The sequence below is a fragment of the Nannospalax galili genome, unplaced genomic scaffold (genome assembly GCF_000622305.1).
Source record: "Nannospalax galili isolate Female #2095 unplaced genomic scaffold, S.galili_v1.0 scaffold266, whole genome shotgun sequence".
NCBI lineage: Eukaryota > Metazoa > Chordata > Mammalia > Rodentia > Spalacidae > Nannospalax > Nannospalax galili.
In genome coordinates, this window is record NW_008355390.1 from 654,062 (window position 1) to 681,335 (window position 27,274).

Genomic DNA, 27,274 nt, shown 5'->3' on the forward strand with positions numbered 1-27,274 from the left:
TGTTTTAGCTTCCTGGACTGTAGTAAAACAAACAAACAAACAAACAAAAGCCATAGTATTCAGGAACATGAAAGATGAAATTGTTTTATTTGAGCACATTCATTTCTACACTCGAGTACTTGATTCTGTATAAGAGATATAATGCAATGCTGAGAATTAAGGAAAATGGAGTAGTTACCATTTCTCTTTGATAGCTGTATTTTTACATTTTGAATTGGAACATTGTTTTAAATTTCCTAGTCAATAGTAAAATGAGATTTTCTAATAATTATGAGTTTAACTTCCTCTTTAGAATAATCAAAAAATGAAACTTTTGAGTCTGCAAGACATTTTTTGATATACACATTTTACAATCAAGATGTATTAGATAAGAAGTTTGTATACATAAAGATTTCTAAACAACAAAAATTTAGTCTTTATAAAAGGATTTCAATAACTACAAAAAGCAGAAACTATAAAAGAAGGAATCAAAGAAATGTGAGTATCCTGGAAGCCAGCATAAAAAAACAGAAGGAATCTGCTGAGACACAGTAAACAGAAAGTACAGGGTCAACAAGAAGACACTCCTCTACAGACAATCCTAATGAATGGACAGACATTCACAGAGTTGTCAAAAGTGAAATAGTTGTAAGAAATGTACTTCAGTAAGAATATTTAGCTGTTTGGGGGTAGGCAGGATTCTAGGATGGACCATAAAATTATGTTCCCACCAACTGGTGTAACTTCCTATCTTCCCCAAGAGGCTAGATAAAACCTGGAGGTTTTGGAAAATGCTTGTGGTAATGGTCAATGAGATTTCCACAACTGTATGGTCTTAAACACCTAAAAGGAAAGTATAATCAAAGAGTAAAGTCATCAGTATACTTCTTTGAGAGTTCAAAGGATTTCACTTCCCAGACATTAAGCTTAAGTCCATATAAAAGTTAATTATGAGGCTGGAGAGGTGGTTCAGCAGTTAAGAACACTGGTTGTTCTTGAGGAAGACCTGAGTTCGAATCCCAGCATCCACATTGCAGCTAACAACTGTCCGTAACTCCAGTCCCAGGGGATCCAACAGCCTCTTCTGACCAATGTGGGCATTTCACAACAGGGGTGCACTTACCTGTATAAAAAAAGTTATTTAGACAATTATTTCTTATTGATGATTTTGTTCCTGATCAGAAAGTGCTACTCAGATGTAAGACTTCAAATCTTGATCTGCAATACTTAATGCCCACCTGTGGCTAAGGGAGAAAACCTGCTTTTGTATTAAAATGATGGATAAAATTTTCTCCCCCTATCTAAAAGCCTTTGAGCAGGAACTGATGTTGATTCTAACCACTCCAACAGCTATCAAAATACCTGAAAGCAAATCCTGAATCCATCACTCTAGAGTCCAGCCTTGGCAGACAAAAGAAAACTGAGGAGGAACCCAATAAAGGGATGATTTGGAAGCCCTTGTCAAGAAATTCCAATGGACTTTCATATGAACATTTGACAATTGCCCTGCTCTGACTTTTTTCTAGCTCCCTGTCTAGAGCTAATAATGCTAATTGCCCTTGCCTTTCTTCTCCTTCACATCTCCTATTCACCAGTCAAAACCCCCTTCAGATAAGAGTTATGCAATTTGGGAATCTTTTAGATAGACCCACTGAAGGGGTACCCCAATTGCCTCACCCTTCCTCCCTGTTCAGCATGGAAGAAACCAGAGCAGTATACATCCCGATTCCCTATCACAATGTCCTTGGGCCTCTTAGTGACCTACTCTGTTCCACAGGCCAAAAATGTCGAGAGTATTTGTCAGCTTTTATCTAATCCTTAAAAGATTTTAGGGTTACTGCCTCAGAGGGGAGAATGTCAGAGTAGCCAAAAGCCCCATTAAAAAAAAATAAAAGATGGAGTACATGAAGTTATCAGAATAAAAGTGATGGGGAGATACGGGAGGAGTTGGAGGGGAGGGAGTGGGCATGGATTTGTTCAAAACACCTTATATACATGTATGAAATTCAAAATAAGTTTTTTTTTTTTTTAAAGTTACAGTGAGAGGCAGGCATGGTGGCGCACGCCTTTAATCCCAGCATTCAGGAGGCAGAGGCAGGCAGTTCTCTTTGAGTTCAAGGCCAGCCTGGTCTACATAGTGAGTTCCAAGACAGGTTGGGCTACAGGGAGACCCTGTCTCAAAAAGACAAAAAAAAAAAAAGAGTTACAGCAAGAAAGAAGAAAAGATGGGAATAGCAAAGTACTTAACCTGTGCAGAAGAGCTGAGGCAAAGGTGAGTGAAAGCACCAGGGCAGAGAGGTAATGTTTTCCATAGCAACGATGTTAAGTTTGTTCGCATTCACTCAGGCATCTTTTTATCTGCTTTCTCAAAAAATTATGTAATTCTGAGTTGAGGAGGGACATTGGACTAAGTGTTAGGTGAAATCTTTTTAAAGAAGGAGTAGCCTCTGCTCCCACGCAGCTGGTAAACTGGGAAGACTAAGAACTTGCAAACTGAACAATCAGTTCTGGAGATAATGGCACTGTGCTTGTTGAGTATACCAGCGTGTTGAGGAGGTGATTCCCAATGATCTTGTAAATACAATAGGATATTACAGAAAATTAATAATTAGCATTGACTTCAAATACTTGCAATAAATTATTGTAAAAGGTGCTATCATTTAAAATGCCATATTTTTTTGTGATGGTAGAGTTGGATTATGTCACTGCCTTAAAATGCCCAAGCCCATCTTTGTCTATGTGAATATATGATTGTTATCTTCCTTGATATTTCTTTGAAAACACATTCCTTATTATTTCCCCATTTTTGTTGAGACCGAAAAGATCAGTATTTCTTGAAATTCTAACTTTTTCAAATATAATAGAGGAGAGAATCTTTGTGCATGAATACTCATTGCCTCATGAATACACCAAAGTATATTATAGTGGCTTTTACATTAAGGAAATGTACTAATAATAACACAGTACTCTGAATATCTGCTGTTAAGTGAAAAACTTTGAACACCTGTTTTTGTACTGACAAACATCCTGAAAACACGGAAAAATGATTTCAAATAAATGTTAAAAATTGGTTGAATGAATTTATGAAACAAAGAAATTATATGGAAATTAATCTAATAATCATTTTCCACACTATTTTTACCAGTTAAAACATCATGTACAGTCATAAAAGTAGGATTTTATTTTAACTTTTATCCAAGATATCAAATGAGGGTTCACACAGACTCATAAATACATATAGAAGCAAACAGTATATTAAAGTATTAGAAGAATTTTATTATTACTAATGTGATCATGGTTTTATAAAAGCATCATATTCTCAGCATGAATAATTTTTAATCATTCCATTTTCTAAATACAAAAGCCTAAGTCTTTGAGGAATTCTTGAGAAAAATTTATTTCTCATCAAATATTATCCATGTCTAAAAAAGAATAAAAAACAAACTAAATAGGAGGAATGGATAATACTAATATCCAAAATTTATAATTAAACTGAATTATTGAGTAATATTCTTCAATATAATTATCAGCAACACTCAAAATTTGCTTAAATATAAAGGAATTGGAAGAATTTTCTATAAGCTCTTCTAAAGAAAATTCAAAGCAAGGGGGTACATCTTAACTCATCCAGTGAAGCAAGAATTACTTTAATACAAAGACTAGATAAAGATACTTAGAAGAAAGAAAACTATGGATCTGTATCTTTTAAAAATATGGAGAATATCCTCAATTGAAAAAACCACCAATTTATAAAGGAGGGATACAGAAACATCGAGTTATTTTTCCCTGTATACAAGCATTTTCAACATTTGAAAATCAGTTACTGCAAAAACATCTCATCAATGAACTAAATAAGAAATATCATAGGACAATATCAAATGATTCAGAAGATACAGCATTTGACAAACTCAGGACTCAGTCACGATGGAAAAATCTAATTTTCAAATTGAAATATGCATATCTATGATTTCAAAGCCAGCATCCAGCTATTAAAGACATGTGACTTTTGTCTTTCTGAGTCTGAATTACCTCCCTCAGGATGATTGGGTTCAGTTCCATCTATTTACCTGAAGATTACATAATCTTATTTGTTTTAAAGCACTGAATAATAATCCATGGGCATATGTATCACAATTTCATTATTCATTAATCAATGAACATTGTTTCCAAAATTTTGGCTATTATAAAAAGAGCAGCAATGAACCTGGATAAACAGTTATTTCTCTAGTAGGGTATAGAGTCTTTTAGGTATATGCCCAAGAGTGGTATGGTTGGATCATATGATAGTCAGGTGTGGTGAATGACCATAAGGAAAAAGTTCTCCAGAAAGCTGGTCACTTACTCATATGAATTCACAACAATGGTGGCAGCATGCACAAGTCCATGAAAGCTCAAATCAGAAAAAAAAAAAAAAAAAAACTCAGAGTAGACATGAAGTAAATAAGACGCTCTAACACCACTTAAGGAAATTGTGGTCAGGATGGATACTGGGAGGGGCTGAGACAGTTTCATTCCAGCATGGAACTTTTGGTAGTTTGACCATGTTCCAGTTGATGGACCCATACTGAAGGGCATTTGGAGACACAAATTAGTCTCTCTCTCTCTCTCTCTCTCTATATATATATATATATATATGATATAATTACATATATTACAATATTGAGCAGGGGACACTAAGGGGAGGAGGGGTAGGAGAGGGGATGTAAATACCATCAAATTATATTGTGTGAAAATCACAAAAATTTAAGGGGACTTTTGTTTAATTAATGACTGACATCGACAAAAAGTACCTACAGCCACAGCCCATGATGAAAACATAGATGCTTCCTCCCTATGACTGAGAGACTGTGATTCCCTGTCTCCCCTATTATTCAGCACCATACAGCTGCAATAAGTCAAGAAAAGTAACTAAAACTTAAGTACTGGAAATGATACATAAAATCTTGTCTGATTATTTGATTATCTATGCAGAAAATACCAAAGAACTAGTACAACAGACTTTCTGGACACAAGGTTGATACACAAACATCGTTGCCTTCCGCTTTACCAGTCATGGTACACTTTTGAAATTAAAAAAATTTTAAATATCACTTTTAGCCAGGCATGGTGGTGCACGCTTTTAATCCCAGCACTCAAGAGGCAGAGGCAGGCGGATCTCTGTGAGTTCAAGGCCAGCCTGGTCAACATAGTGAGTTCCAGGACAGCTAGGGCTACAGGGAGACCCTGTCTCAACCCCTCCCCCCAAAAAAACCTATATCGCCTTTGATAATATTTTTAAAAATGCTTAAATTTAAGCAGAATATGCAAAGTAGGTATATACAGAATAATATGAAATACTGATAAAATTTTCAAGAATGATCTGAATCAATACCTGCATTTGTTCTATTAGCTTAGTAAGTTTAGAACCAAAGCTACAGTGGTGGTGGAGTATCTCTGGTACCCAGATCTTGGTTTCCAATGCCATCTTCCAACAAATGAGATAGGTCTCCTTAGAGAAGTGATGTTTTGTTCTAGGACTTCACAGGGCTCTACAAGATGTGCTTGCAGTATCTTATTATACCACAAAAGCACACTAAAAACAAAATACAGCAGAATGTTGCCAGAGAATACCAAAGGGACATAGATCACTGTTACTGAAGTCCCAACGTTAAAGCTGGAATGGCACAAGTAAAGTAGCAATGAATTATAACAAAACTGGTATCCATCAGCCTATCTTAACATAAGTAAATGATTAGACAAGTCACTTTCTGTAGAGAGTAGACAAATATCTTACAGGAAGAGTTCCAAGTACCTCATGTACACATTCTATTCTTAGGGAGACAGAAAAAAACTTCCTACTCATTCTCAGCAGGTTTTCCTTAAAGATGACAATATTAGAAGTAGAAGAGAGAAATTGAATACTTTTATAGAAGTCTTCCTTCCCCAAATGTAAAACCCCAATCTAAGTATGAGAAAAATATCAGGAAAATTCCAAATGAGGTATATTTTACAGAGTAACTCATTAGTAAACCTCTAACAGGCCAAAATCATTAGAAATCAGGAAAAATCTGAGAAACTGTTTTAACTAAAAACAGTTTAGAGACAGACCTACAAAATGGAATGTGGTATCTCAAAAGGAATCCTAGAACAACAACAACAAAGTTTTGAGAAACCTAATATAGTATGGATTTTATATTAATTTTTCAGTTGTGTTCCATTAATTGTGAAAATTATGTTAATATAACAAGACACTAGATGCAGAATATATAAAAACTCAAACTTGTACAAAACTTGTAATAATTCTACAAACATAAAATGCACTAAAATTAAAAGTTTATTAAAATATATTAAATACTTCAGACAAAAGGTGATTAATCCCACCATTTCCTGGGTCATATATTCAAAGATTTTTCAAGTGTGGAAGTAAAGTCTAGAAATTTCTGAGAAATATGAATTGAACTTGTAGAACAACTGCCTTGATTTACGTTATTGGCATTAATTCTCATCTTAAATATTTAATTTATTTCAATTCTTTTAAACATAAATGTTGGTTCAGATTTCTCCTTTTCTCCTTGGCTGCCTTTTTTTTTCTGGCTATACTTCCTTTATTTGAAAATCCCACTGCCTCTAACACTGGGGTGACCACCTCTGTGCCTTCTGCCAGGCCCCTATTGCGTGGTACTTCACACTCCATTTTCAAATGCCAGTATCTGCAGCACTATAAGCTAGTCACCTCTCCCTGATAATTGGAGTCACAAGAAACCTCAAAATATGACAGCACTTTCCAAGGAAAACCTGGAATGAATGAACTAACATGGGCTACAAATATGTACTGAAAAAGAAAGTCTCTCCATTGAAAACAAACAAAACATTCATATTAAATTTTTGGTTAAAACTTAAAGACAGTGGCATAACATGCACTGGAGTGGAGAATGGATTCCAATGAAACACCCATTTTCTTCTGACTGTTCTATTCACCACAATACTTTTTCATCTCACAAAACAATCCCATTACTCTTCAAATTTACACCCTTCATATACAAAGCCCACTGCACCACTGAAATTTCCAGTCAGTAACTATCAAGTCCCATGTGAAACAATGTACTAAAGGCTGTCAGTATTTTAGTTTCAAAATTATAAGTTTTCTCAAAATTGTTGATTGCATTAGCCGTTGTGGCAGTCATCTAAAAAACACAATGAAACATGGGTTACTAGGCAAATCAGAATGAGGTAAAGCTGAAGAGAAATGTGGTCATAAAGGCATAACCTTCAGATGTCCTCCTGGAGAATACGGCATCTCCAATCTCACAAATATCATCATGATTAAACAGAAGAAATATACACTTCCATTAGGGACCACAACCAAGGCGCAAAGCATGCTGTGTGTCTTATGAAATACTTGCTTGGTGGAACCTCTCAATCAGCCCTAGGCCTTCAGTACCCTCCTAGTCACCCCCTCAGGCTTTCCTACATCACCCCAAATCCTTTATCACCCCAAATCCACGTTTCCTCCTAGTCCTCCTAGCCCCAGGCCTTCAGTATCCTCCTAGTCACTCCCTCAGGCTTTCCTACATTACCCCAAATCTTTTATCACTCACAAATCCACATTTCCTCCATTCCTGAGGTTTTAGATCAAATTTCCTAAGCAATGAATTTCCAATCCAAATTATAGTTTTCTTAGGCTGGCTGATTTTGGCAGGCCTTAAGCAAAATCTTAATCTGATAACTTGAGTAAATTAATTCTAAGTAAGTTGCAAATGGCTCACAGCCTAAATTTACCAGAGAATATGAGTATGTGATAATCAAATATCTGGGAGATACAAAAGAGCATATTGAAATGGAAACCTGATTGTTCTCTATTTACACTCAATTTTCTTTGGTTCTTCTCTCTCTCACTCTGTATCTCTATTGCAATCTCTAACTCTCTCATTACTGGATCAGTAATAATTCCACATTCCCTATTTGTATGGGTATATGTACCTCATCTTTCAATTGCTAGACATGAATTGTTTTTCTCAAGATAAATGCAACTTCCCCATTCAGTAATATTTAAAGTATTAACATGAAATAGTCTTCTTTGTTGATGATGGTTAAAATCTTTTGAGAGGAAGGAATTCAAAAAGATTCAAGGTTACATTTCTAACTCCTGTTAGTAATATGTCACAAATTTAAAATAGGAACAATGCATCTGAATTTATCATAATTACCTACTTTTAAAAATATTATTTAATCACTTAATCCATCACAAATAGTAACTTTTGATGAACATAACTTCCTTCCCTGGAAATAACCTTCTTTTGTAAGTAACTAGTGATATTTGCATTAGCTTTCAATGCAAAGCATATAATTATATACTATATACTTACCTCCAAGATTTTTATATTTCATTAGTAACAATGATAAACCTTATGTTTTTATGAAAACCAAAATTATATTCATTTTTGTTTCTACATGCCAATTATTATTCTCAGTACTTTGTGTTATGATGATTAATTTAATATTCAAAACAAAATTATAAACTGGATTTATATAAACTTGATTTAACAGAGTTGGCTCTGTGTTTACATGGGTTCTACACCCATGGATTCAAAAAGCTGTGATTTGAAAAGATTTGAGAAAATTTGCATGTATACTGAGCTTTATAAGACTATTTTAAAATCATTGTTTTGTTCCCTAAATAAAATACTTTAATAAATATCCAGAGACATTATAAGTTGTACATAAGGTACTATAAGAAATCTGGAAATAATTTTTATCAGGGAGCCCATACAAATAATGCAATATTTTGTAAGAAAGGCTTGAAATTTTTGGATTTGGATATCTGAAAGGGTCCTGGGATTAATGCCCTGGAAATACCAGGGGGAAGTTATATTTGCAAAGTAAGATTTGGACAACTTAAGAATCTTGTCCAGGACTACACAGTAAGTTATTTAAAAATCACTGCATGAGCTTGTAAGCATATATGAAATTTCTGTTCCTTCACGAATATGTGCATCTGCAGGTTACATTGAAAGAAAATACAGCTTTGAAGCCAGTACCAAATATGAATTATAGATGGACATTGATAGCATTTCAAACTTAATCGTTAGTGGTAGGTAAGATTACAAAGTGGGAGTTTGATACTGAAAGACTAATCTGTGAAAAACATTGTGATAACCTTGGATTAATCTGGAAGGCTGTTGGTGAAAGGGCCACCACAGCCTGGAAGAACAATAAAGATTATTGCTACTTCCACATAACTTCCTATAAGTATCAGTCTACAGTAGAACTATTGGCATCAAAGTCAATCTTTGCCAGGCTTGAGAAAGGCACCCCTGGTGGTACAAGAATGAACTGACGAGATAAAGACAGATGGTAAACACAGCCTCCAAGAATCCTAACCAGCAGGGAAAAGCAAATATGAGTCACACTGATCATTGTAAAATAGGAAGATAAAAAGTAAGATAGATTCGTATCAGAAAAAATTTCTGTATATAATTTAAGAATGTAATCCCAACCCAACACAATTTTATTTATTTCTATTGAATAGATCATCTAGTATTTTCATAGAAACATTGGTAACCACAATGCCACTTAACAGCTAACAACGCAGGGAACATTTGATTAGTTCAATAGCTATAATTGGTAGTTTTAACACCATCTTAAGGTTAAAGACTCTCATAATACATATATGTATTATATATATGTTTGTGATGCATGTACATCATTGTATTTCTCTGTAGCAACTACTAGTCTGACCGGGTTTTCAAGAACTTTTCACTACATGAGCTAATATATACTCAATATTTTACAAAGAATCCCACACTAAAACTATGTACACATATTGAGCCCCATTTGATTGATATAGTGTTTTCTATAAGAAAAAAATGATCTTAAATTATATGGTTATTGGATTATTTTCTCCAAATTATATAACATGGGAAACTTTCTAAGTCAGATTATACAGTCCTTCCATATGTTTATAGAATATTTACCTAACATTCCACATTGTGTTGTCTCCTAGGTCATTTATTCTTTAATGCTTTCTCTTCTCTAACACAGTTTCTATACTGTGTATAAAGAATCTCATGTAATTGGGGCCGTGCACTTATTTATTACTACTTTTTAATTTTCATAAAATGTAATGGTCTGGTGTTTCTCACTGTGTGATACTGTATATTTGTTCTTTATTATCTGGCAGAAATATGACACTAAGGATTTGGAAATGGTAATTTACCCAGTAACTTTTCATCTACTTCATGCTGCATATTTTGGGGTTAAGAAAGTGGACCTGAAGCCAAATGGCTGCATATTTAAAGTACTCCACAGGCCATAGTTAAGTATGTAAAAGTTTAATAAACTTAAGTTTCAAGTTATTTCAGCCAAAAGTTTATGTTCAAGAAATATTACCTGACCATCTTAAAAGTAAACTCTACACATTATGATGGGTGGTTAGGCAAGCACTCCTCTGAGGGTTATAAGGAAAAATGAAACTTGCTGTCCAAGGGATTGGGGTCACCTATGCTGCAGCAATGCTATTTCCAACCCCCTCTACTTATCCTCTTGCTAGTAAAGAGATTGCTGTGTAGTGAGAAATTTTACAGCTGTGGGGAAGACATAAGCCGCTGGCTAAGAAATAAAACAACAGCTCACATTAAGTTTTGGTATTCTGCATTGATCTTCAATTTTAACTATTTAAGCTGTTTCTTCTGTAAAAGTGATTTGATGCAGAAGATTAACAAATATTACCAAAAATCCATCTAATGCCATAAATAAAAGTCACATCTTTGGAGGGGGAAGACTTTTAGTACCACTATGGCACATGCTTCCCTGTCAGTATGGAAACTATTATTCCACGGGTATATCTGAAACCAACATCACATCTACCAACAAAGAAACTGACAGAATTCCTGTGCTATATTTTTAGAACTTACACTGAATGAAAAAGACAAAACAAGTTATCAGTTGCTGTAAATGCTGCCTAAGAAATATAATAGAATTCAGTGAAAATAAAATATGATGCTGGAAAAATTAAAAATTAATCTCTCCCTCAGTGGATGTGGAGATGGGAAGTGGTTGCTTAGCCTTTGCAGGGATGTAGACACTACACAGGGGCAGTGAAAACAATTTGCAGAGCTTCTAGTTTAATTTTAAAAATTATAACTAGGTAAAAAACTGGTATTTCCATTTAAAACTGTGAGCAAAAAATTTTTTAAAGTGCTCCCAAATCCTGACACAATAATTAACCCAAATCCAGCTAATAACAAATTAGCAGTCTATATTTTAATAAAATTTTATTTTTTATTTTCCTGAATGACTTATCTATTTCAAGTTTGGCAAGAGAAACGTGGACATATGACAAAGCTGTTTTGAACAGATTTTCTACTGAATAACTTTTCTAGTTCAAAATGGTTACAAGGTATAAATTTTACAACTAACTCCACCTGGAATACTAATAAAAATAAATCCACTAAAACTATGTCATTCCTTTAGAATTTTTGCTTTAATGACATTTATACTAAAACTGCACCATGCTAGATTAAAAATAGAAACATTTTTATACCATCAATGTTGATGAATTGAAAAGTCATTGACTCTCTCCACTGTTTCCAGGAGGTAAGTAGTATGTAAATATAGGATTATAGTACATATGTGGTGGTCAGTAATAATCATCACCTTGATTGAATCTAGAATTACCTGAGAGATGGGCCCCTGGCTTCCCTATGCGGCTTTATCTTGATGATAAACTGGGGTGAGGATACCTGTCTTAAGTGTGGGTGGGATCATTCCCTGGGCAGGACATCTTGGGCTTCAGTAAATGAAGAAAGAGAGCTGTGCACTGCCATCCATTGCTCTCTGTTCCTGGCTGAGAATTCAAAGTGAGGAATGCATCAAACGCCTACCCTTTGACTTCCCCACCAAGTGGACTGTACCCTTTTTCTTTTTCAATTTTTTTTGGAACCAATAGGAAAAGAATATAGGACAACATAAAATCCCAAAGTGATTTTGATTATTGTATAAAGCTTACAAATTTCAGGAAACTGAATCTAAAATTGGTGGCACTGTTTTTGAAATTTGACTAGCTAAAGAAAAATGGAATTTGTGTCACCGTGACCCTGTAACATTTTCTTGGGCATTTGATGAGGTGAAATGGCCGAGAATTGGCCAAGAGCAGTGCATCTCTACTCTGTGCCAGAAGTGATTCTGTATCTCTCTTCCTCTATTTGTGCTTTGCTCTCTCCACCCACTACCACAAGCTCTGATTTCTACAGTGAAATTTCTGAATAGGATGAGTAAAACTGAGACACCCTAAATAAATACAGTGTTGACATTCAGTGTTGTAAACACAGTAAGAAAAATAAAAAACCCAAGACACTAGATACCATTTTGTGAACAAAATTGTTTTTGTAATCATTTAATAGTCCTTTAAACATCAAGATAAATTAACTATTGCCTGCACATGTAGAAGACTTTGACAATCTGAACCATAATCAAATTTTAAGAGGTTGAAAACTATATCTTACTATGAAAGCCATTGTTACATTCCTGAATGCAATCCTCAGAAACTCCAGGACTGCAGTGGCACAAATACATATGGCCTAATCACATAGTCTATCACATACATTTCTGTCTTTCAGATTAAATTTATCAAAATAAGATAGTAGAAGTGAACAGATTTTAGTCCAGTCGAGTTCATGTTTCAGAACTACTTATGAGCTAACACCATAGCATGTGTTTTGTAGGCATCTGACTTACAAGTTACAGTGACAGAGTGAAACAGAACTTTGTTATACGTCGCTATTCACTTACTTTGCTGTGTAATTCTTTCTCTTCTCTGTTTAAATCCTGACATTGGGAATCTTCATCTCAGAAGCAGTTCCTAAAAAGGATGTTTAGATTGTAAAAAGACTGCTTAGGTGTTACATGTAAATATTTATCTTAAATGTAGGTGGGTATTTTTAAGTCATATTCAAACTTTATTATGGAATTTACATACAGAAACTCTCAGCAAACTGTATATCAATTCTAAGTATGCTTAATGTTTATTGGATTCTATCAAGGGATCAAATATGTACATATTTTCCTTTGAAAAGTATTAAATTTGCATTTATTCCTTTGTCCTTGGGTTAGCATCTAGATATTGTTGTTTCTACTAATGATGTTGTTTTTTAAGCACCTACTTGAGGTGATAAGAGGTCCTAACTGGCTAAATGAAAATCACAGCTTTCAGTTTCTAAGCTGAAGTGTCAAATCAAGTACCTGTTTCATTTACTGATCACTCATGGGAGAAACCAACAATCACAAATATATGTGCTTTTATTTCTTGCCTTAGCATACTTGATGTGATAACAGCAATTTTACTTAATTAACTGGCCAAGATATTGCTCCCAGTGACTGCCATGAAATACATGATTTTGTTTGGACGTTCAGATTATTATCTTATTAGTGCGTACATGAATATATGGATGGATATAAAGAATCCCAACTGTCTCTGTTCCAGTGTAGCATCACTATCTCTAGTAAGAGTATAGTATTTGCAGAACTGATTGAAAAAACAAAACAAAACACAGAATCAACAAAGTAGGAGAGGTTTATTTATAATCCATTCACATATCAGTATAAAATTTTGCCATTGGACTAGTTAATGCAAACCACAAAGATCACTTGAGAAATTTGCAATCCATTGATGAAAGCCCTCTACATATAAGTCTACAATAAATGATAATCTATGATATAATGACATTAGTGACAACCACTGGAGCTCTTTTCTTTTTGAGTTGATCAGAGATGTACTATTGAGGTAAATTTATGCCATACCTAAGTGAAAAATTTGCACTTTAAACATGGCATGAGAGACAGGGAAAACAATTCAGATTAAAAAAAAAAACAACATAACAACGATTAGTTGGCAGAGAACAAAGTAAAAAGCGAGAACTTAATGAGGAGAATTAATCTCAGTTCTAGTGAGTAGAGGATGAGCAATGATAATCATGTTTATAAGGGTACTTGATATCCCATTCGTAGCTAATGGAGATATATTATTGGGAATTTAACCCTAAAGCTTGGGCTAGATATCCGAATTGGCAGCAAACATAGAGTTACTTTCATGGGTTTAGCTTGTGTGCATTTGTGACGACAAGAGTGTTTGCACTGAATGGTCAAGAAGAATGAACAGAAACATTCAGCAGAGAAGGAAGAGAAATAAGAGAGAATGTTCACAAGTTACGAGAATGTAAATGCTTCAGAGAGTGGCTGGCATAGTCAAACGACACTAATACTAAGCACATTTGACTAGTAGCAGGCCATGAGCTCTCTTTGGGAGAACAGTTTCAGTGACATTATACAGAAACCAAATGAGTTAGGGAATATTGATGCCTGCCTCTTTTGAAACATTTAAAATGAATGGGAAAAATCATTGAAAAAGCAAGGATCATGAGTGTGATAGCTCACTGGGAGAACACATGCTTTGCATGTAGAAAGCCTTGGGCTGTATCCTGAGCACCAGTCAGAAAACCAAAATCAAAAAACAAAACCAGAGAGCTAGAGAGATGGCTCAGTGGTTAAGAACATTGGCTGCTCTTGTGGAGGAACTGCGTTCCATTCCTAACAACCACATGACAGCTACTAGCCATTCATAATTCCAGTTATAATGCCCTGCTGCCCTTATATTCCTGTTCCTAATGACTATGATTGTAACAGACTAAATTGTAAAGATGGCTTCTAACAAAAAGTTCTGTGTTTCAGGAAAGAGACCCCAGATCATCCCACAGACAATGATTTAACTAACATCAAATGCAGCTACTTCTTGGTGGCTTGAGAAAAAAGAGTGCTTAGTAAAATTAACAAGACCAGATACACCTGCATGGTTGGAGATAGCAGCACCAGCCAGTAACTAACAGCTAGCAGACAGTCAGGTTCAGAAACTAAAAAAGCACAGGTCTGAGATGGACATAGTGGAACTTTAATGGCTCTTATTGGATGAGCAGCACATGATCATCAACCTGTTGGGACGGGGGTGGCACATGCTGAGAGCCTCTGGGTCTTGCATTGGTTGGGCCATGGTACTCTAGAGAACTGACAAAGCTCAACAGACAGCTCAGCGTTTGTCCAGTTTCCACCATGGTGCCACAAATACCCCTAGACAAAGGAGTTTGACTGTTTTTATAAAACTGTCTTGGAAATGCCTTCATCTCTTGGAAGTTTCACTTTGCCCCAATTTCTCATTTTTCTATAATTCTCCTTACTAAAGTTTACTTCCACACTGCATTCTTCCAAACGAGTCTATGTGCTTGACTTTCATTGGCATGGGCATGAGACAACAAACTCAGCCTCTGTCTCAAGTTGGCCTTTGGTGACTACTGAGAGTCCGGACACCTTAGGACGCTGGGGCAAGCACAACCGACCAAGAAAAGTCCTGTGGTAGTAAAAAGAATCCCGGTACAATTAACACATGGTTTCTATAAATTATAAAAAAAAAAGCCCTGTAGTATTTTTGGAAACTTTATTTTCAAGTCTGAATCATTTAAAACTATAAATGCTTAAAAGAGAAATTCAAATAGTGTTTTTTTTTAAGAAAAAAAGATGACGATATAATTTGCAAGGCCCATGCTAATTAAAAAATATGCTTCATGTGTGGCATGGTGGCACACTCCTTTAATCTCAGCACTCAGGAGACAGTCAAGCCTGGCCAACACAGTGAGTTCCAGACAGGCTGGGGCTAGGAATCACTACAAAAATTACACATATAATTACATGTGCATATATATGTGTGATATATATATATATATATATATATATATAATTTAAATTTGACCAAAATTGGTCAGTACCAAGTGACAATAAGAAAATACCAATAATATTTGAGTCTTAAATTTAGAATTTCTCATTTGCATATAAAATACCAAGTTGTAAATTAGTTGAAAGCTCAGTATGTGATTTGCAATCTGAATATTAATGTTCTCCTATTTTAAAGGGGTTTTCAGACTCAGTTCTTAGGTTGCTCTGCCTTTCAATTTTAAGTATCTATTGTATGTACAACATCATTAATAGTAAGCAAAGCACAGCTTCAGAACAGGAAAATGTTAGTAGAATATTATATTTCCCAATAATAATTTTTTTACTGAATGTGTACTGACTAAAAGGAAAGCAAAGCCTAATTAAAGAAAATGAAAGATAAAACATATGACTACCTTGCAGAAGTGTGGATAAACAGCTGTCACCTTGGTGATATTGAGGACAAGTGATATGAAGGTATGCAGAATTCTCATGGGTACCGGTGAGTCATAAAGTGGATGAATACTATTAGGAAGAGGACACCTAAGCAGAGGCATAATGATAGATCATGGTAAATCTGTTTTGATTATCTAAGTCAAATGAGAACTAGAAACCTTCCAAGACTGGGACTTCAGTGAGTCATAAGATGAAGAAGACAGTTTGAGTGCTTGCAGTAAATTATATGTTGGCAGTAACTTCTAAGCTCTCTCACAGTGAAAGCCAGTTGTATTCAGTGCTATTCAATATTTTACTGTCACAATAGTTTTTGAATTTTCATACTCCAAAGCATGAAGTACATGCTTTACTTGTCATCTGCAAAGTGGCACTGGCAAACGCCTAAGAGTTTAAATCTTAGAAGTATGTTTTCAGTGTATTGCTGTTATATAGATAGCCAGTGGTCAATTGTCTGCCTCCTTCTAGAGGACAATATTTCAGAGCCTAAAACGTAGCAAGCTGTCCTCTGATGTTTCACCAAACTGAAAATCTCTTTGTTAAATCACTGCTAAAATATACTCGCAGTAATTGCTTATGAATCAATATTCCCAGAATATGTTCATTGATCTGATGTAAAACGAAGATTCCTCTAGTAAATAAATTTGGTAAGCAATGGGGTAAGCAAGATTAATCATCTTTCTTTGCTACTAGAGATTAAAGAAAACACTTTGAAAATATTTATACTATGATATTTAATGGGGGAGAGGTATAAGGTGTTGTCTCACAAAGGAGCTCTGGTGATAGAAGTGTTCCAGATAACACACATTGGAAAAAAGTGAAAAAAATAAATTTCTACTTGGCTTAATTTTAAGTGCACCAGACATTCAATCAAGTCAAATGTCTATCAGCATATAGGAAATGTCTCCAAAGCAATTACATTTCTGCATACCTGTTATTGTCACTTTTACTTTTTTAATGAACCCCATGTACAGGAAATTTTTCCTACTTTGGGAAATCCCTATTATTTTTAATTCATAATTATGAGGGGAAAACTTAACAGATAAGTCCTTTTCTTGCAATGTCTCTGAGAGAAATAAAAGCTATTTTGTTAAATGGAAATCTGAATTTTATTGAGTAAGTCATTCAAATGATAGGTTAAGTGAATGCTGATACTAAAATGAAAGGTTTTACAACAGAAAATTGGGAAAGCAAATCACCAAATGTCAAAGAAATTAAGGTTTAAGACATGGAGAAGAAGATTGAGGATGTTTATCTAATTCACAAGTCTCTGGTTGCTACTACAAGCCAGGCAGGCATAATGTGTTTCTGTATGAAATCAGACTAATATGTCAGCACTTTTTGAACCAGTTCATGATTTCAGATATTAGAATCTAAAAAAATAATAGAGATTTTTTAAAAAAAAAGAATACAAATTTTAATGCCAAATATATTATGCTTTTGAAGCTTAAGAAGTGAAAAGCATGTAAATTTTCAGCTGTAAGGTCGGGGGAACAAAACAGTACTCTACAAAAACATTACTACTTCAGAGCCTCTTGAAATGCAGGTACGTAATCATTTCATGGCTTCAGTTTATTTGTTGTTTTGAGACAGGTTATCACTCTGTAGCCTAGTCTTGACTCTTAACTTCCAGCAATCCTCCTGCCTTAACACCATACCTGGATCATCAGATTGTCTTCAGGAGAAATTTATACTTTTGGATAGTAATAGGGATATTGAAGTCAAACCTTTTTTTAAAAAAAGATATCTGCTGTCATATTTCTTAATCAAACATACGTTAGAAAGTCTTTTGGCACTTTCATCAGGCTATTTACATAATCATACGTATTTTGGTTTTCAGCCATCTCAATTAACAAACAGTGAAAGTATGCATTCTCAGGTGGATGACTCTAATTTGCAGACATGTGGCAACCACCATATAGTCTTCAAAATAAAGTGCAATGTATGCTGTGGTACAATCTTTTTTTCTAACAGAATTCTGTAATCAGGTTTTTCCACAACATAACTGGGATATCTCATTCTTTCCATAGTTATTATTTAGAAATGTGAGGGTTTTGTTATTGCGTCTACTTTCATGTCCCCTTTGCTAAAATGTTACTGTTCTCTCATCATTTTCTTAATATTCATTCTGTACTATAGCAAGAAACATCAAAAGAAAAATATTATTTGTCACATATTATTATTTTCAGTAAAGTTTGGTGATCAAAATAGAATATTTGATTTCAAAATACTAGAATTTTTATATATAATATAGAAATGACAAACTTACTGAAACAAACTAAGCCTTTCTTCTCCAAGCACTGAATGTTGGATTCTTGTTAAATGCCCCTTTAGTGTCACCCTTTGGTAAACAGCTACCTTTCTGAAGGAAAGAGCTGGATCCTTGGCCTGAAATGATCCTTCCCCAGTTATAGACAGGAAGCGTCCCATGGGCCTTCTGGGTCATTACTCATGAGTTACCTTCTCAGTGATGGGCTCATTAGCTATTCTGACTATAAGAGTTATCCTGAAACTTATTGTCTATAACTTCCAGCTTCCTTTATTTGTTCAGTTGTCATTGTTTCTTATTAACACACTATGTAGTGCACTGCATACACTGTTTGTAATGTACCATCATCATTAAAATACGGAGTCCATGCAAGCAGGGAATTTTGTTCCTTTCTTTAGTTCAGCATTTGCACAAAGGACAGTCACTGGGACATAAAAAGTACTCATTAAATACTTCTTGAAGGAATGAAACATCACCATCATCATCAAACTGTGTTTTCTATGTATACAGATAGTTGGTGTACTCCATTAAGTAATTATCTACTCAAATGCTTTATAGGTTGAGAAGATGGCTCAGTAGATAAAGTGCCTGCCCTGTGCAGGGGTATTGAGTTAAGTTCCCCAGGACCCATGTAAACAAAAGCCAGGACCGGTAGTGTATGCCTGTAATCCCCGTTCTGGGAAGGCAGAGCCAGCAGGATTCTTGGAACTCAGTGGTCATCCAGTCTAGCTGTATAAGGACTTTCCCGATCCAGTGAGAGACCTTGTCTCAAAAATGTGCTGGAAAGTGACTGAGAAAGACACCTGATACCTGATACCTGATATCACACAGATTGGGTCTCATTGTTTATCTAGGATTTACATTAGTTTCGTATTATTTTATGATCCTTTCGTGTTAGGCTGTAACCTCCCAGAAGACAAGACCATGAAACAGTGCTCCTACAGTACCCTGTTGGTAGGAAATACATAAACTTATTCACACAAGATATCAGTGAAGAGTCACCTTCACTGCAGAAAGACAAACTATGCTTTGAGTATGTAGACAACATTTGGAGACCTGTGAATAGGGCATTGTCATTTTAAGGTTAACTGGGTTTTTATGATAACACCAAGGTAAGACATTAGCCACTTACGCACTAACTCTGTAATGACACATTTTTTAGGAAATTATGAACATTTCTAACTCAAAAAGAAGCAATCACTTTTTTTTACCAAGAATAAGCAAAAGTGAAAACTGCAGTATCTTGGGAGCCCGCTTTCAAAGACCCCTGAAATGTTTTCATGAATCCAATACCAAAAATTAGAAACATTACATTCAATGTTGTTAATAGTTGTACAATGTACAAATTAGTAAAGAAGATTTTTTATGTCAAATATTTGCTTTAATTTTTATTATGAGACTATGTTGTTTATAGTTCTTTTATCCATTCATCTGCTAATAGGCATTTAAGCTTCCCAATATCTTGGCTGTTGTGAATAGAGCATCAATAAACAAGAATGTGCAAGAAACAAAGAAAGAAATTTTTAAGAGCAAAAAAGGGAGGTGATATATGCTATACTAAACTAAATTTCTTTATGATGGTAATGAGGAACAACTTCAGCCATTTTAATTTACAATAGTCTCTGAAGAAAGCCAATGGAGTTATTCTTCTTGTGCGAATCTTCACTCTTGAGGATGACAAAAATTTAGATCTTCAAGAGAGTTCCATGAAAATAGTAGCTGTTCATTGGTTCATCCACAATTTTTTCTCACCATTAGATGAATACCTTACAACTTAGACTGGGACTTCCAGAAGGCTGATGAGTCACACCAGAGTGTCTTTGACACTGACATTGTTTAAATGGGATTATATTAGGATTATAAAGGCACTCTGAATTTTTTTTTCTGAGAGTATATGAAATATCATGAATTTTTTTCTCACAAAGATAAGAAAGCATTACCCGAGCCCTCTATTTTTTCTTATAAAAGAACTTTGAGATTATAGCTTCAAACCAAAAAATAATGCAGTACTTCTGTGGGATGGTAATTGTAAATGTGTTCGGTATAATAGTTTCATAAAAATAGTTATAAAATGACCATCTTTTCCTCTTTAATTCAAAGAATGAGTCTTCTGCCAATTAAGTTAAAAACTGAAAGGAAATAAATTTACTTTAAATCTTATCTTCTTAGAAAAAGTTCTGAAAATCTTCTAAACATTACTTAGTGCTGGAGCTCTCTGACAGGCAGTGAGAGAAAGCAAAGTGACATTAGCCCACAGTGAAAACTGCCTACCGAAGCTCAAAAGTGTATAAAATATAGTGAAGATATAATTAATTTTTACAAGAATTGTATTTACCACATGTAAAAACTCTTGACTATTAACCAAGTAATCAAAAAATGCCAAGAATTTACACACTAACTTAGATGCTTGGCATTTTTGAGGGTGTATTTCAAATGTTTTTCTTTATTAATAAAAGAATGTATTTTTATCAGCTAATAATTAGATAAATGCATCCCTATTAGATCAGCCATTTAAAAATATAATATCCATTCATATAATTTTATTTAATATCCATTTAATTATATATACTTGTTTTGAAATTTATAAAAAAAATTACTGTTATTAAAGGGTCACTTTGTGATTTACTATGGTTTAGATAAGTGACCCCCAAAAGTTCATAGATTAAAGTCTTGTTTCCTAGTCCAGGCCATTATTGGGAGGAAGAAGAGCCTTTGGGGAATGGGGTCCTGTGGGAGGTGCTCAGATCAATGTATGTATACCATTAAAAGGGGCTCCTCCTCTTTGGTTTGTTTGCTGGCCATGAGGTAAACAACATCTCTCTACAATGTGCCCCTCATCACTGCCATCAAAAGGCTTAAAAGCAATCAGTCTGCATGTTCATGGACCAGAATCTCTAAAACCCTACACACATAAACTTTTGTCTTTATAAGTTGTCTTTACCAGGTGTGCTGGATAGCTTTAGTTATCAACCTGACATACCTGGTTAGAGATAACTGCAGTTGAAGAATTGTCTCTATTGGTTTGGCCTGTGGCCATGTCTGTGGGGTATTCTCTTATGACTGAGTGATGTGGGATGGCCCAGGCCACTATGCAGGTGCCACTCCTGGGCAGGTGGTTCTATATTTGTCTAAGAAAGAGGGCTGAGCACAGGCCAGTGGAACAAGCCAGTAAGCAGCATTCTTCCACATTCTATGCTCCAGGTTCCTGCCCTATGTTCCTGCCTTGACTTCCCTTGATGATGGACAGTGCTGTGAGTCAAATAAGAACTTTTCCCACCAAGCTGGTTTTTGTCAATGTTTTTAGCACAGCAGTAGAAAATAACTAAGACATCAGGTACTTGTTATGTAACAGAAAGCTGAAACCACAAGATTTTTAGTGGCAAATTCAGATAACGAATCAATGTATATTTTTCCAGGCCATTATATGTGAGTTACCTTTCAACAATAACAAAAAGAATACATGAGGGAGATGTGTTGGTAAGGTTCTGGGGGGAGTTGGACAGGGAAAATGAGGATTAGATATGATCATATTTCATTGCATACATCTATGAAATTTTCACCAAAGAATAAAATAACAAAGAAATGTTTTTATATCTGAAGTGTTTTTTAGAAACCAAGTAATTTAAGTAAAATCCAGAAATATTTTACATAAATGTTTCTGAAGAGAAAATTATTTAGAAACCACTTCTGTCATGAATAGAAGAGAGAGAGTCTCCTAGGAAAGGAAATGAGAGTTAAAAGATGTGATGGTAAATGTTAAATTGTTCACCCATTTCATATTCCAATAATAATAGTAAATCTGACCTAGAAAAACCTGTTTTAATTCTAAGTAAAATAGTTTGAGAAACTTTTAATACCATCTGTTTGCCCCACTCCAACTATGAAAGGCAACACTTGTAGCATGTACTTGAAACTCAGTAAAAACAACTTCTAGCAAGGCTCTATGTCAGAAAGTTTTCTTCCATGTGTCTGATCCATTTTGTAGAAGATGGAAGAAAAATGTTATTTGGCAAGCAAATTTTTCTACCACTTGATATCTCTTCTTTTAGGACAGAAACTGAGTTTTTGACATGGAAATTTCTATTTACGTTTCTTTGTTGAAAGTTTTAGTACACACATGCTTATTTGAACAGTGGATCTTTGGAAATCATTTTAAATTTGCTTTCAGTTCACTCTCAGCAGTAATTTATAATGTATCCTTTCTCATTCACATATTTAGTGCCTATTTGAATATAAAACTTATTTTAACATAGATCAATAAAAGTATGGTCTAAGGGCCTGGAGAGATAGCTCAGAGGTTAAGAGCACCGGCTGCTCTTACAGAAGACCCAGGTTCAGTTCTCAGCATCCAGATGACAGCTAATAGCTAAGTGTGTGTAACTCCAGATCTAGGGAATCTGCCTCCTTCTTTAGTGTCCTCGGGCACTGAATGCACGTGATGCCCATACAAACATGGAGACAAAATACTCATACACATAAAAAATAAGTAAAAAATAAGTACAACTTTTTAAAGTATGATATGTACCATGCAGAAAGTTATTTCCAAAAACAGAATTAAAACCCATGTTTAAATGGTATTTTTAGAAACAAATAAACATTTAATAAATTTACATCATGAAATACACTTAAAGGCAAAGTTTGAGTACACATCAGTATTGATAACTTTTCTATAAGCAACTGTCTTAAACATAGACATGGGCAACAACTAGAATTCTGGTAGTGAAATGAAAAGATACTTTTAAATGTTGTTCACTGTAGTACTGTTCAGATCTGCCTTCATCACAACATACTAAATTACACTCTGCAGAATATATTTTAAATGTGATTGTTTCAGTGTGAAAGAATTCATTATAATTAGAGAAAACAGGTATTTGGCAAAGAGGTTAGCATTTGTAAACAGTAAGTTGCAGACTGTTTCCCATCGAAAGAGCATCAAAGCAATCAGCCTTTCTGTTATCCTGGACACCCAGAATTCAAAGTCAAACTATCCCATGAAACCACCTGGTAATTTGTTTTTTTGAGTATCTCTTATTTAAGACATAGCAAGCATTAGGCACAAAGTGGCACTATGCAGTCTACCTACTAATGATCCCATATTATAGCTATTGTTCTCTTCCAAAAGAAGTGTCCTCTGGGCTGGAGAGATGGCTTACCAGTTAAGAACACTGGTTGTTCTTGCAGATGACTCGGGTTCGAATCCCAGCACCCACATGGCAGCTAACAATTGCCTGTAACTTCAGTTCCAGGGGATCCAAGCACCTCTCTGTCTTGCGCAGGCCTTGCACAACATGGGTGCACTTATCTACATGTAAGCAATGCACTCATAAAATAAAAATAATAAATAAAATATTTTTAAAAATTAAAAAATAAAACGAAGTGTTATTAATGAATGTTATTAGAGAGTAGAAACTTAGACCACAAGGAGTAACCAGGTCTTCTGAACTGATGAAGATTTCAGCTTAAAAACTAAAAATAAATTGAAATAATTCTTGATCCATAAACATCTCCTCAATGCAGGACTATTTAATGATGATAAGAAAAATCACTCTTTAGTTGAAAACTTTGTTTTAATAATATAATTCATTAAAAATCTTTTTTCATTAATTAGTACAGTATACTTAATATAAATCACTAATTAGTAGTAGGGGTCTGTATTATATTGCTATACGTAGAATATTTGCAACAGTGCTTATAAGTTATTTGTTACAAATGCTCTTCGACTTACTTCTGGACTACAAATAAATAAAACCATAAGATGAAAACAATCACACATTGAAAATATATTTAATACACCTAGCCTATGGAAGATTGTAGTTTAGGAGCATAGCACCCTGTAGTATGTTGGCTATTTCTGGGATGACCAAGTTGGTGACTGTGAGGTACAGCTCAGTGTGGTTGCTCCACATCATGGGAAAAGATCACACTACATACAGCTAACTTGGAAAAAGGTCAAAATTCAAAATATGACTTCTTCTGAATGTATATTGCTTTTATACCATTCTAAGAAGAACAATCATAAATCAAACCAAATTGCGTACCTTTTGTGTCACTGTATGACCCATCATATCATATCATATTGAGTTCATTTTAATAAAATTGGAAAGATAAAAATCTATACTCACATTACATTTTTAGTAAATAAGATAGTTAAAAACTGATTTACAGGGGTATGAGTCATCCAAGAAGAAGTAATGTAATCTGATAGCTTCCTCAGTAATGTAGGCAGATTTTTCAGTTAGAATATGGGGATTTTCCACTCCAGTTTTCAAAGCAGCTTATGAACTACATTCTCACATTTTCCAATGCTACTAATACCTACTATAAAGCATTAGAAATCACTGAAAAAGAGGTGATGTTCTTTCAATTGCACATGAATATTATTTCTATTAGTTAATGGGAAGTAAATGAAACAAACAAGAAAAAGAATTGACAGGTTTTCAGCAATTGCAATCAGACAGAATTTTCTGCAATTTCTTATCAAATACAAGCAAGTTATATACAAGCAAACAATTCCTTGGAGATGATGATGGGAAAAGAATTAGTGTGGGGTATAGCAACTGGATCCAGTTGAGGACACAGAAACAAGTCCATGAAATGAGGATTCATACAATAGCGTGCAAAGTGATGCTTGTTTATTGTTTGTTCTGTTTGTTTGTTTTTCTTTTTTCTCAGTAGTTCCTAGCTCATTGTGGTAGTTTTATTGAGTGTCCCACATTGGCTCCAAGTATTTGGATACTTGGCTCCCAGATCCTGGAACTGTTTGTGGAAGACCATGGGACATTTAGGAGGTGTGCTACGCTGAAGAAAGATGTCACTGGGGGTAGCTTTGAGAGTATATCTGTTTGCTTACCTCCAGTCATGCTCTCTCTGCTTCCTGTGCCTGCTTGAAGATGGGAGTGCTCAGATTTCTGCTCCAGCTGCCTCCTGCCACCATGCCTCCCCCCACATTGTATCTTCTTCTGGAACCATAAGTCAAATAAACTGTTCCTTCTGTAAGTTGCTTAGTGTTTTAGCACAGCAACAAAAAAAGTAACCAATACACTCATGTTTGATTAATATGCTAAAAGGAAGAATTAGTAGTAAATAGAACCCATGCAGAAGTTATATAACTTTAAAATAATCACAATTAAAATATTTATATATGCTTAAATTATTTAGAAAAGTATATGGTACTTAATCTTTAGTGTTTCATTTCTCCCCTCATTGTTTCCTGTTCTTTGCACAAAATTATGCATCAAGGGTATATATTTTTTTTGTATTACAGGGAGAAAGCTAAGACCAAGTTGAAAATTCATAATGCAGATTCAGATGGAAACAGCATTTCTTGGAGAAGCGAAACTTGTCAATAAAACAAGTGTTTTCACATGTCCACCAGAACTTCTATTAGCAATGCTTCCACAAAAGGAAACCTTCATGGTTATTATCAGCGTTACCAAAAGTAGATTTACTAATGGTCTCTTAAAGAACACATTCTCAGTAATGTACTTAGGACAATAACTGCATAAATGTAATTATCTAGGAAGTAAACAGATACCATGAATCTGAAGATAGACAGGTAGAAAACCATTAAAATCTCTTATTGTGCAATATAAATGGTTATCAGATAGACTAGTGCTATGTGCTTACAGTGGATAGGTAAAATAGAAACAGCCGGGAAGTAACTGATGAAAGATGCTGTTCCAGGAAAAGTATTTCAGCTTGGTAATTGTCAGATTTTGAGACTAAGGTAGAAATTGCTATGAGTTGTATTTCTGAGGAAAGAGCCCGGTAAAGAGACAGCTAGTTGCCATGGGCTGTCAAGATGGCTCACTGGTTAAGAGCACTGACTGCTCTTGAAGAGGACCCAGGTTCAATTCCCAGCACCCACTTGGTGGCTAACAATAGGCCATAACTCCAACTCCAGAGGATCTGTCTCAAGCCCTCTTCTGGCCTCCATAGATACTCATGACATGGATTACACACATGTAGGTTAAACACTCATATACAATAAATAAATCATCAACAACAAAAAATTTAGAAAGAAACTGCCATTCTGGAGCTACAGAGGCAGGAATACTCTGCAGGAGACTGCCAGGATCCACTCCCTCTTAACACATAAACCCTTGATAACACAAAATCGAATTCCTTTCTGGAAAGTTTCCCATGACTTTCCAGAGAAATGTAATGGCCTCTTGTTCAGTATTTTCAGAACTTTCAGTCATATTTCTGGACTCTCATTGCTTGCTTACTATTTTTTTCTTAACCCAAAGTGTGAGCTCTCTCAGCATTAGAGAAAAATTTTAGTCATCTTAGTAGCTCCCAAGTCTAATAATAGTACCGACATTCTTGTATTCACTGATATTGCTTCTAACTTATGCTTAAGAGAGATCTCTGCTTTTCTTCATTCTCTCCCTCAGAATAGTTTAGGATATATTAATTGTTCTCAAACTTGTTACAACAGTTTTACATATTCAAACACTCTTTATCTCCTGATCTCTTCTCAATAGTGGAAGATACCAGGATTATGTTTAAATTTTAAGCCTATGTGTATAGACATGATTTCCTGCCTCTCTGCTACATAGCATCCCCATGATTGAAATGAACAAATCTAGGCATCCAGAATTCAAACTCAACCCCTATATTTTCTTTAAGTCATTTAAACCTCTCAATGACTAAGTGTGATACAATACAAAATAAAGAAAATAACATAATTAGTGTAGCAGAGTTATTGTTAAATCATCAAATCACTGGAATGGAACCAGAGTAGTACCACTCTCAAAAAACAAGCTTGACCAAATGTCTTTGGTATAATTCTTTCATTAGACTCGATATAGTACCAAAGGTTGGCCTCAAAGTGAAGAG

At 34.8% G+C, this 27,274-nt stretch overlaps 1 long non-coding RNA gene across 1 annotated transcript in view; it reads right to left on the reverse strand.

Annotated features, from left to right (window-relative positions):
- The window catches only part of LOC108491745, a 374,575-nt gene that overhangs the window by 135,020 nt on the left and 212,281 nt on the right, over positions 1-27,274 (reverse strand). Inside the window, exon 4 of the long non-coding RNA XR_001872896.2 lies at positions 12,748-12,817. This is a non-coding gene — a long non-coding RNA (uncharacterized LOC108491745). The remainder of the gene's footprint in view (positions 1-12,747; positions 12,818-27,274) is intronic.